This window comes from Pinus tabuliformis, chromosome 4_1 (genome assembly GCF_031772625.1).
Source record: "Pinus tabuliformis cultivar Carrire ecotype Pingquan chromosome 4_1, CPIR1, whole genome shotgun sequence".
NCBI classification, from domain to species: Eukaryota; Viridiplantae; Streptophyta; class Pinopsida; order Pinales; family Pinaceae; genus Pinus; species Pinus tabuliformis.
Genome location: NC_142303.1, coordinates 614,109,699 through 614,119,492, shown reverse-complemented (window position 1 = coordinate 614,119,492; position 9,794 = coordinate 614,109,699).

Genomic DNA, 9,794 nt, shown 5'->3' with positions numbered 1-9,794 from the left:
GACCGCCGGCGCTATGACCTGCCAGACGGTGGGTAGCGCTCTACTCCAAGCTCACTTGAGACGAAACCTAGCCAGTCTACACGCAACATTAAATGGCCCCTGAGGCCGAGATTTGGATGCAGTTGGAAATAATATGGAGCCTCTCCCTCGTCCCTCTGCATCTATCCGCCTCAGGCTGGAATTTCTTGCAACAGAATTGCCACAGGGAGACAATGTTGGCTCCTCTACTGTATTGACCTCGGAAATGGGCACCATTACTCCTATTCCAGGCATTGCCCTTTGAATCCTTCTCAGGAGCCCTCTGTACACACTGTTCTCCTTCCCGACCTCTTGTCCAGCTGAATTGCACTCCATCCACACTGATATGGTCTGTCACCGCATGAGGAGTCACAGAGGAGGCACCCACGGTGGCAGCGCTTGCCCACAAGTAGCGCAGAGCTCAGTTCCTGCCTCTCCCCCTCATCACCATGAGAATTCGCCTCCTCCCAGGTCGCTGCACAGTCAGTATCCCCAGACGTGCAGTGGACGGGGGCAAGGGTCTGCCTCAATGGCTGCGCACAGGATGTCCGGCTCCACACTGCAATTTCTCCTCTGCATCATAGCTCTATCCCTCACTCGACCCAGTTCAAGTTCCAGAGTAGCCTGAACAGGCCATCATTACTGCCAATGTGACTATAGTTTTTTCTGAAGAAAATGAGCAGAACAATGTCTAGGTGAGAAATTCTGAAGCGCCTTCTCAAGAGGAGAGAAATCAGGGAGTGGGTAGTGGTTCTGAGAAAAGCCTGAAGGATGACTGCAGGGGTGTAAGGCATGGCCATCTGCATGGTGAAGGAGCTCACGCTCGTGACATTCAACAAGCTGGTGGCAGCTCAGCCGGAGCTGCAATAACGATGGATTTAGCTAGCAGTTCGAGTAGCACCCAGCATGCAAGGGAGCCTCCAGGTGGCGCAATGAAAGGCGACGTGGCGGAGGAGGATGAAGGCTGGGATCGGTATGCCTGCCTCATTTTCGAGGAGACACTTGACGAGGATGACAACAAATGACGCCACGTGGCATCCGTTGCCACCCATGAGCCAACTCATACTTCTGCTGCTGATGGGTTTGGTCCAAGCACTTGTTTTTGAAGTTTGTATGAATGATCAGCAGGTTTGTAGTTTTGTTGTCGCATATGGTGGTGCTGTGTTGAATCTTCTTCTGGTTTTTGCTTCAAAACATGGATCCAAGTCCTATGTTTGGGTTTCATTTGGTGACGGTCTCGGGATATATATTTGGTCTTTTTGCCATGTCAAACTGGTTTCCCTAATCTGGGGCAGTTTAGACTTTCTTGATGAACTCTAGTGACAACGGTTGAGGTGGGGCCTCTTTGTAATTATAATTTTTGTTTTTATTAATAGAATTAGCCTTACATAGAAAAAAAATTGGGAGGGAAATTAAAGTTTTGATCTGAAATTTAATAAAAATTATATTGAATATGTGATTGTAATTGTTAAATATAAAATTTTATAATTTAATTGTAATAGGATTATTTTACATTAATTTTTTTATTTTATTTTGTTTTTACATTTTATCTTATCTTTTTTTTTTGCAATTTGACATAGTCAAAATGCTTGCATGCCATAGCTTGCCAAACTATGGGTATATCTTTATTCATCTTGAATTTAGTAATAAGACTTAAAGTCTAAACATTAAGACATTAGACTATAAGTTTCTATAAAAATGATATTAAGCTTAAAAATACTACTTTCCTAGTGCTTTGGTGCTTTATAGATCCTTTTTATTTTTTTTTTCTCTTTTTTGAGTTGCATGCCAATGCATGAATTGATTTGTTTAGAGCCAAAAGTAGTTATATTACAACATACATAGTGGTTGCACTTGTTGCATGTTGCTGGCAAATTTTTATGCAACTCAGATCAAACATGTAGTTTCATTTTTTCTTGTAATGTTAGAGTGTATATCGTAAACAATTTTACAAGAATCGATATGGATAAAACATATTAGTGCACTTTGTTGTCTCATTGTTGTTTGTTTGAATGTTCATCGTGCTCTTCTATGTTCTGGTTATTTATATCATGCTTGTACTACATTCATGTACTTATTGATTCATGCACTTATTTTGAAATGATGCTACATCATTGCTTGAATTCTCTTAGATCATTGCATATTTGTCATTGATAGTTGTTAGCTTTAAATATTGTCACATCAAATTTCTTGGACATTTTAGACAAAGTTTGACATAACCATTCACTGTGTTTATTAGGCGTGTTTTCTCTTCGAGAGAATAGAAGTGATATATTATCTTGGTTTACCTCATGTGTGTAGACATATAATATATCTATATTGCAATGTGGAGCAATTAGTAACACTCTTTTTAATGCATTGAGTTAAAGTCAGGCAAGCTATATGCAATATACTATTATTGTCAATGTTTCTTGTCATTATTTTGTCTTAGTTACTTTGAAGCATGCCATTACTTGTGTGGCATTGTTATTTTGTTTTGAAATGACGATAGCTAGAGATAAATTGGCTTGCAAGCACTATGTTAATGAACATACTCTCAGTGAGAGCCCAGGTCTTCCCAACCATAATGAGAATCTTATGAATTTTATAATAGTTAAAGACCTTTTTTTTCCCAATGTTTCTATATTTGAAATATGCTTGGGTTAATAAATATTATATTGGTAGATTATAGTGTGTAGTGGACATTCATGCATTTAAGAATTTACTTTTATCTTTTTCTTGTGTTCTTTGTGACAAAGCAAACTATTCACAATTGTGCTATTTTGAAAGAAAAAAAAGAGTGGGAGGCAAAGGAGAGAGCGAGGAGAGAAAACTACACTCTGTATAGAAAATTTCATAGTCTGCTCCAATAATACTTCTTGATTTAATACTCAAATTATTTTGTGCTTCTTCAACTATAATCAGAAATTACATTGGACAATTTGCATATTTTCTCATTACCACTTATGGCAACAAAAAATGCTTTTGTGATACATGAATCATGTTTTGAAGAAATTGATTACAGATTATCTAGATTCCATTTATATAGGTTGCAACATTTCTACTACTACCTAGGAGATTGTCTTTTTGACTCATTTGTTGTTCTACTTCACTTTCGTTATACATCAGTTGAAATATGACAAGGAATTGTAAATCACTTTCACCATTGCTTACATTATGAACATGATGTTGCTATACAATCACTGCATACTGAATTGAATTCTGAATACCTTCAAGATCTCCATTGAGTTACTGATGTTGAGACATATTTGCAAGGATTGGCTACACCTGCTTCTGATTCTAATGCTTCAACAATTAGCTTGTGGGGAGATGCTTTTTGTTATAGACAAATTTGTGCCTTACAGCAACAAGCATGAATTGTCAATAATCCAAGGGATCCAAAGTTCCCTAAACATGATGTTCCTACCCCTAGAGGAACAAGGTCAGCGAACCAACAGCTCTCAGATCAGTTCTCCACCTGAAAACACTCAAAAACAAGCAATCCTGAAATCAAAGCAGGTGCTCCACTAGGTTTCTGCGCTGAAACTCAGTTGCTCCATGGTGTACCTGCGTTGCAAAGCAAGTGGAACAAAGGCCACCTGCGCTGAGCGAGATGGGACAAGTGGCACACTGAGTCATTGCTCTGGAATCTTCCAAAAATGACACTTGGATCAGGTATTTTGCCTTGTGATGAGTCAGAGGCTCTGTTTCTCCAAGTGGAAGCAAGGTTCTCCAAGTGGACTCAAGAACTGAAGATCAACTAAAGATTAACTGAAGAGAGAGAGGACACAAGGCAGCTACACATCAGTTGCAAGCTGACTCATCCTTTCTCAATTCATCTATATATTGAGCTCTCTCCTATGAGCTCAGGAGGCTGGAATTTTGTGCAAAGTAATGATATGCTGTTGGTTTCACTATAGAACTATTGGGTGATTGTTTGAGAGAGGTGAAGAGGAGAAATTCTTTCTGCTGGGAGGTGTTGCTGGGTTGGAGCCTTCAATGGTTGTAATACTCTCGGAACCTTTACTTCTTCATTAATAAAAGCTATTGAGGTTCTTCTATGTGCTCTTGTTTCAATAATATATTGTGATGATTGCATGTTTGGTTTACACTAATCCATGAACCAGTTATGATTGCATGCCTCTTGTAGTTTCCTTCTTTGTTATTTTGTAGGATCTCATTGTAGCTGGGCAAGCAAAAGAACAAGGAGCTAGGAGCAAGCGGCCAAAGAGAAGAGTTTGGATTCGACATTAAGCGCAAGGCAACGGTTAGTGCCTTTCTCCATTCTCTTTTGCTTTCATAAAGAAGTAAACCTTAAGTAGTTTGTTTTACAGTTGTTGCTAAGGAACTATCACCCTTAGAGTGGGATAGGGTCATCCGAGTCGGATACTTTTCCCTACAACAAATTGGCGACTCCGCTGGGGATCGTATCCGTTTGATTGTGTTTGTAGTATCTTGCTATTCATTTCCTGAACAAGAGAGTACCAAATCGAAAAGCTTTTGACTATATCAAAAGCGAAGTAGAGGGCAGCTACTCTGGCTCATTTCTGAGCAAGTTCATGATTTGAAGAGCTGATCTACAAGGATCCTTGTAAGCTCTTAGTGATAGCTTTTCATCTTCCTAATCATCCCTTTGAGTGTGCTTGACTGATTGCTTCTGATTTGAGCAAAAACTGTGCATTTTTGAGAAAATTGTGACCCGGAAACTGAGAAAACGCAACTTTCGTTTTCCAAAGCAGGTAGTACACAGGCTACCTGTTTTGCAACGCAGGTCCCGAAGGGGCTACCTGCGCTGAGAGCCAGACTGGCTGTGCAGCGCCTGCGTTGGCCCAAATTTGCCTAGTGCATGTGGGGTTTCCTCCCTTTTTCTTGCCTGTTTTCACTATTGATTTCGCTGCCAGTTACCAGTCTTGCACCTGTTCTGAAACCAATATTACTTGCCATCATTCCGCCTCTGTTATATAACGAAATTGTACTTGTTCTTTTGTATTTCTTATTCATTTACAATTTCCCATAACGAAGAGTAAACTAGTTTTGCTTTTGGCCTCTTAGATCTGAACCTGTGTTAGGCATTTTGCTGGTCTAAAGAGTTAGCTTGTTTGCTGTCCATAGCTGATTAGTCATTTACTTTCGTCATTATGGTTTGATTTCATGTATTTCCAGTGATTAAACAAGTAAATCTTAAGGTGTCTTTTGATTTTGGACAAGCTTGTTTACTTTCGCTTTAAATCGAAATCAAAGTTATATAACAACTTTCTTTTTGTAACCCATCCACATTAAGAAAGGGAAAAGAAAATACATGCATTGTGCATTTTGCATTTGACTGTTTGCTTGACGATTTAGGAAAAATTTGCATTTAGTGTGTGCTTTATGATCTGTGTGAAAAGATTTGCCTTTCTTTTCCCTCAGTAGTTAAGGTTTTCAAAGTTGAAAGATTGAAAAGTTTACTTCTCATCTTAGACTGCATTCAGGAATTTGTTACATACATCTCGTGGTGATCCTTAAAGGCAAACTGCTAAGCAAGATCAACATTAAAATAAATCCAATTTACATAACAACGCTTTGTAACATAACGCAAACAAATAGAGGTCTAGGTAGAGACGTGTTCCGGCGTCGTTAAACATAGTGACTGTCGATCTCTACGAAGGTGGGTGATTCCTCCTGAGAGTCGGTGGCACTAATACGGACTTGTGCTCCCACGTACCGTCGCGTATATATTGGGAGACCCCTATAGGAACAAAGCCTTTATCCATAGGAAGCCGTGTCGGTCGCCCTACTGATCGCGATGCAGTGAACACAGCATTCACGAAGATCGACCACCCGTACCATAAAACGTATTCTGTGGTTTCGCGAAAAGTTTGGCACACCCTCTGCCTAGAACTCCAGAGAAGTTTCTTTTGGCCTTTTTCAAACTCTATAACTGAAAAAGTCCATCCGAGCATTTGTCACTTCGGGCTCGTTAATACATCGAAGGAGACTAGAGTCATCTTTAGCTTTTTCTCGACTCTTAAAACATGAAAAAGCAAGTTTGTGTCTAAAAGTGTCGTTAATAAAATTTATTTTAAACGGAACATAATCACCTGTTATTCCCACGTTGATCTTTCAGTTGAAAAGTATGGAGCCCACCAACCAAGGAAGTAACCTTGGTGGAAATCCCAATCCCTTCTCCTCTTGGGGAGATGTTGGTGCGCCTCATATGGCCACATTGTCACTTCCAGGATTGACAATTGGCCTACCTGTATGGCTCTTTTCAACTAATGTAGTTCAAATCGCCACTAATCCTGAGCAGTCGAATCAACAATCAGACCAGTCTAGAGCTACCCACCAGCCTTCCACTTCTTACATTTCTTCCTCTGATCCTTCATCTTCACAAGGTAGAGCCGGCAAAAGTCAGCCTCCCATGGAGAAGAAGGAAAAGAAGAAGAAAGAAAAGAAGCAGAAGGGGCCTATGGCGAAGGCGACTGGGGGCAAGCAAAAGACATCTGACAAAAATCCACACACTGCACTGACCGGGCCTAAATCACCATGTGTCATTTGCAAAGGGACCCACTTCCATCGTGATTGTCCTTGTATTCCACGGATACTAAGGGACTGGTCCCCCAGGTTGCACAATCCGGTAACATCAACCTCTGGTAGTCATGTTGATTGCAATCCGTCAACTAGCGAGAGTGAAGGACGAAAAGGGAGACCAAGATCACCCTGTATGTTGTGTGAAGGCGATCACGCCATCCATCGATGTCCATTCTTAGATGAGGCGAAAAGAGTTTTGGAAGATCGTCCGGTATCACCGTTACGACTTCCTCCTGGATACCAAAAACTCGTGCCTAATCCCTCGATAGTTGAAAATCCAGCTGGCCCGCTCAAGTGGTCAGCTGAAGTGTCAGTGATTGAGAATGAACCAACTGAATCCAGACTAGACGAAAGTCTAAAGGTCGAAACGGCAGTTGACCCGGTTCTTCCTTCGGAGGTTTCATCCTCAAATGACACCGTCGTTGAAGATTCATCTTAAAATGACACCCTCACTGAAGAGAATAAGGATGACACCGTCCAGATTCTTTTCATCAACACAGACTCTGATGAGCATCAGGGCAATGCGCCCATTCCTTTATCGCAGGAAGGAACATCGTCAGGGTCGTATCCGGTCGTGTATTCGGTCCCACCACCAAGCACCCTGGTTGTATCCTTTGATTGGAACCAACTAGGTAGACTCCAGTTACCAGCCAGTTTACCATTCAGAATCATTGTCCAAATCTATAGAATGGTAATGGCTGGAACCATCATTGATGAAGGGGTATCTGTGAGTATTCTTTCCTCTATTGCTTGGAAAGTACTGGGTTCCCCGGTGCTTTTACCTGAGATGAGAAATCTATCGGGTTTTGATAAAGGAACCAGTCGCCCATTAGGGATTCTCCCCAATGTTCCCATTACATTGAGGAAGAAGACAGTTCATATGAATGTCATGGTCGTCCAAGGACCCTTGGATTATAACCTACTCCCTGGACGGGACTATATATATTGCATGGGAGCTATAGTCTCCTCACTCTTTAGAGTAATGTGTTTTCCACACGAAGGAAAGATGGTCAAGCTCGTAGACCAACTTTCATTTCCGGGATCTCGCATCGCAAATAGTCAAATACCAACCCTAAACGGCTTATTCACTCAAGAAATGCCTCCACCCCCGGTTTTACTTCCCGATGAATGCGAGTAATTCGGAAAGAAAGAACTGGGACCCAGGGGGCATGCACCCTGGCCTGCCTTGGGCAGAGAAAACCTTGGGTATAAAGTTAATTTCCGCAGAAGAATAGACTAGTCCGTACCCCGTCCGAAAAAGGAAGAGAGGGTTGTTCTAGGATAAAATTCTTTTGTCAAAGTTATGTGAGCGAAAAGATCGTCTCCCTTTGTCTAAAAAAGTAGGCTCTCCTAAGGAGGAGATCCATTTGTGGCAGCAAGTAGCCACCATCTTTGAATGTCAAGCCTCACCCATTAAAACAATATGTTTTGAAGGATAAGTAGGGGCAGTCTTCAAAGAAAGAGATGAAATTGCTGCAACAAGTAGTCACCATCCTTAGCAACCTAATGATAGACACCGCCGAAAAGAGAGTTTAGTTTGCGGCAGCAAGCAAAACCATTTTTCGGATAATAAGTAAGAGGCGAACCTCCCTCCGTAACACCAATGTTTTATCTGTTGCGATCTTGCAAAACCTAAAAGTGAACTGATGGGAAGACAAGTACCGTCGGCACCGAAAAATAACGAGAAGACAAGTATCATTAAAAATATAGCAAGACGACAAGTAGAATGGAGGAGGGGTAGCCTTGAAATTATATTTTATACCTGGGGGCATGCAAACCTTTTGGAGTGCAAGCTAAGAGCGGTTATTTATCTGTTTTTTGGATTAGTCGTTTCCGAACTAGCATAAAAAAAGGATGTGGGGCAAAAGTTAAAACTTGCCAAATTGGAGTAACTAGTGAGGTATAGCTCCTTAAATATGACTACCTCACCTGAGGGGTTTCTTGTATTATGACTGGTATGTTTGAGCAGTTTTAGCACATAGTTCATGCTCGTTAAAAAATAAACGCAAGATCCGAGCAGTTTTAGCACATAGTTCATGCTCGTTAAAAAATAAACATAAGTTGTGAGCAATCTTCCCCTAGAGTTCAAGCTCACCCAGAAAAAATGAACCGGTAAATAACCTTGGTAAATGTAACCTTTGACAGCCATATTAAAGCCCTTGGTCGTGTTCTTGCAGTCTCACCTCCATCCGTTCATTTGGCCAATCGTTCATCTCCATATGTTTGTTTACCCATTTTGAGGAACAGCTGCGAAGAGTGATTTCACTAAGCCATCCTTGTGACACTGTCGTGATTGGAATATTCCAACCTGTACCTGGAATCTGCTGCTGCCCTGTTAATCACTCGTTCCTCGAAAGATGAGTCGTCTTTAAGCTCTTTTCACTGACTCGTAAAATATGAAAAGATTGCCGAGTTTTGGCCTTCTAGCTCGTTAAAGCGATCGGAAAGCTATCCCTCCTCTAGATTTTAATCTTTTTGGACCTGAGGGATTATTGCACAAAAAGATCGAGCGCTTGTTTTGTTCGGCTCGTTAAAGCAATCGAAAATTCATCCCTTCTGTATTGTTTTATACTTTTTCGGACTTAAGGGATTAGAAGACGAAAAAGGAATTTTGGAGTTAACTTTCCGTACCTTTTCAGACTCTCTAAAAAATGAAAAGGACCGAGTTATCCTTGTCGTTAGACTCGTTAAATTCATTAAATAGCGACAAACTTGTCTTTAGACGAGAACGAGTTTCCCTATCGCTAGGCTCGTTAAAACATAGCGATGGGCTTGCCCGAAGGGCAGGTTATAGAACAAGCATATGTTATCCTCCTCAAGCTTGACAAAAATAAAGAGGTACTGGTCAGCAATGACTGGGGAAAAATTGGGAGAACCTCACAGCATTAATGGTAGCAAGTCACTCTTGAACATGACACTTTGTCCTCCGTATCACATCGGGTTGGGTTGTTTCATTCACCGGTCTCATAACCATGGTCCTCGCCACACCATCCACAATTGGGGTAATGCTACCGATCCATCACATCAATGTTGTTATATGTTCAAGAGATGTGGTTCTGCAAAGAGTCAACCGTGTCCCATCCACTGCCATACGTTATCCTTCATCCGCTTCATGACCGCCACCCTGAATCATACATCACAGTTTGTTTTCACCTCATCACAATCACTAGCTCCGTTCCGTGTCACTGATGTGGGATTCATTAAGGCCCTCCTTTGACGGATCACTC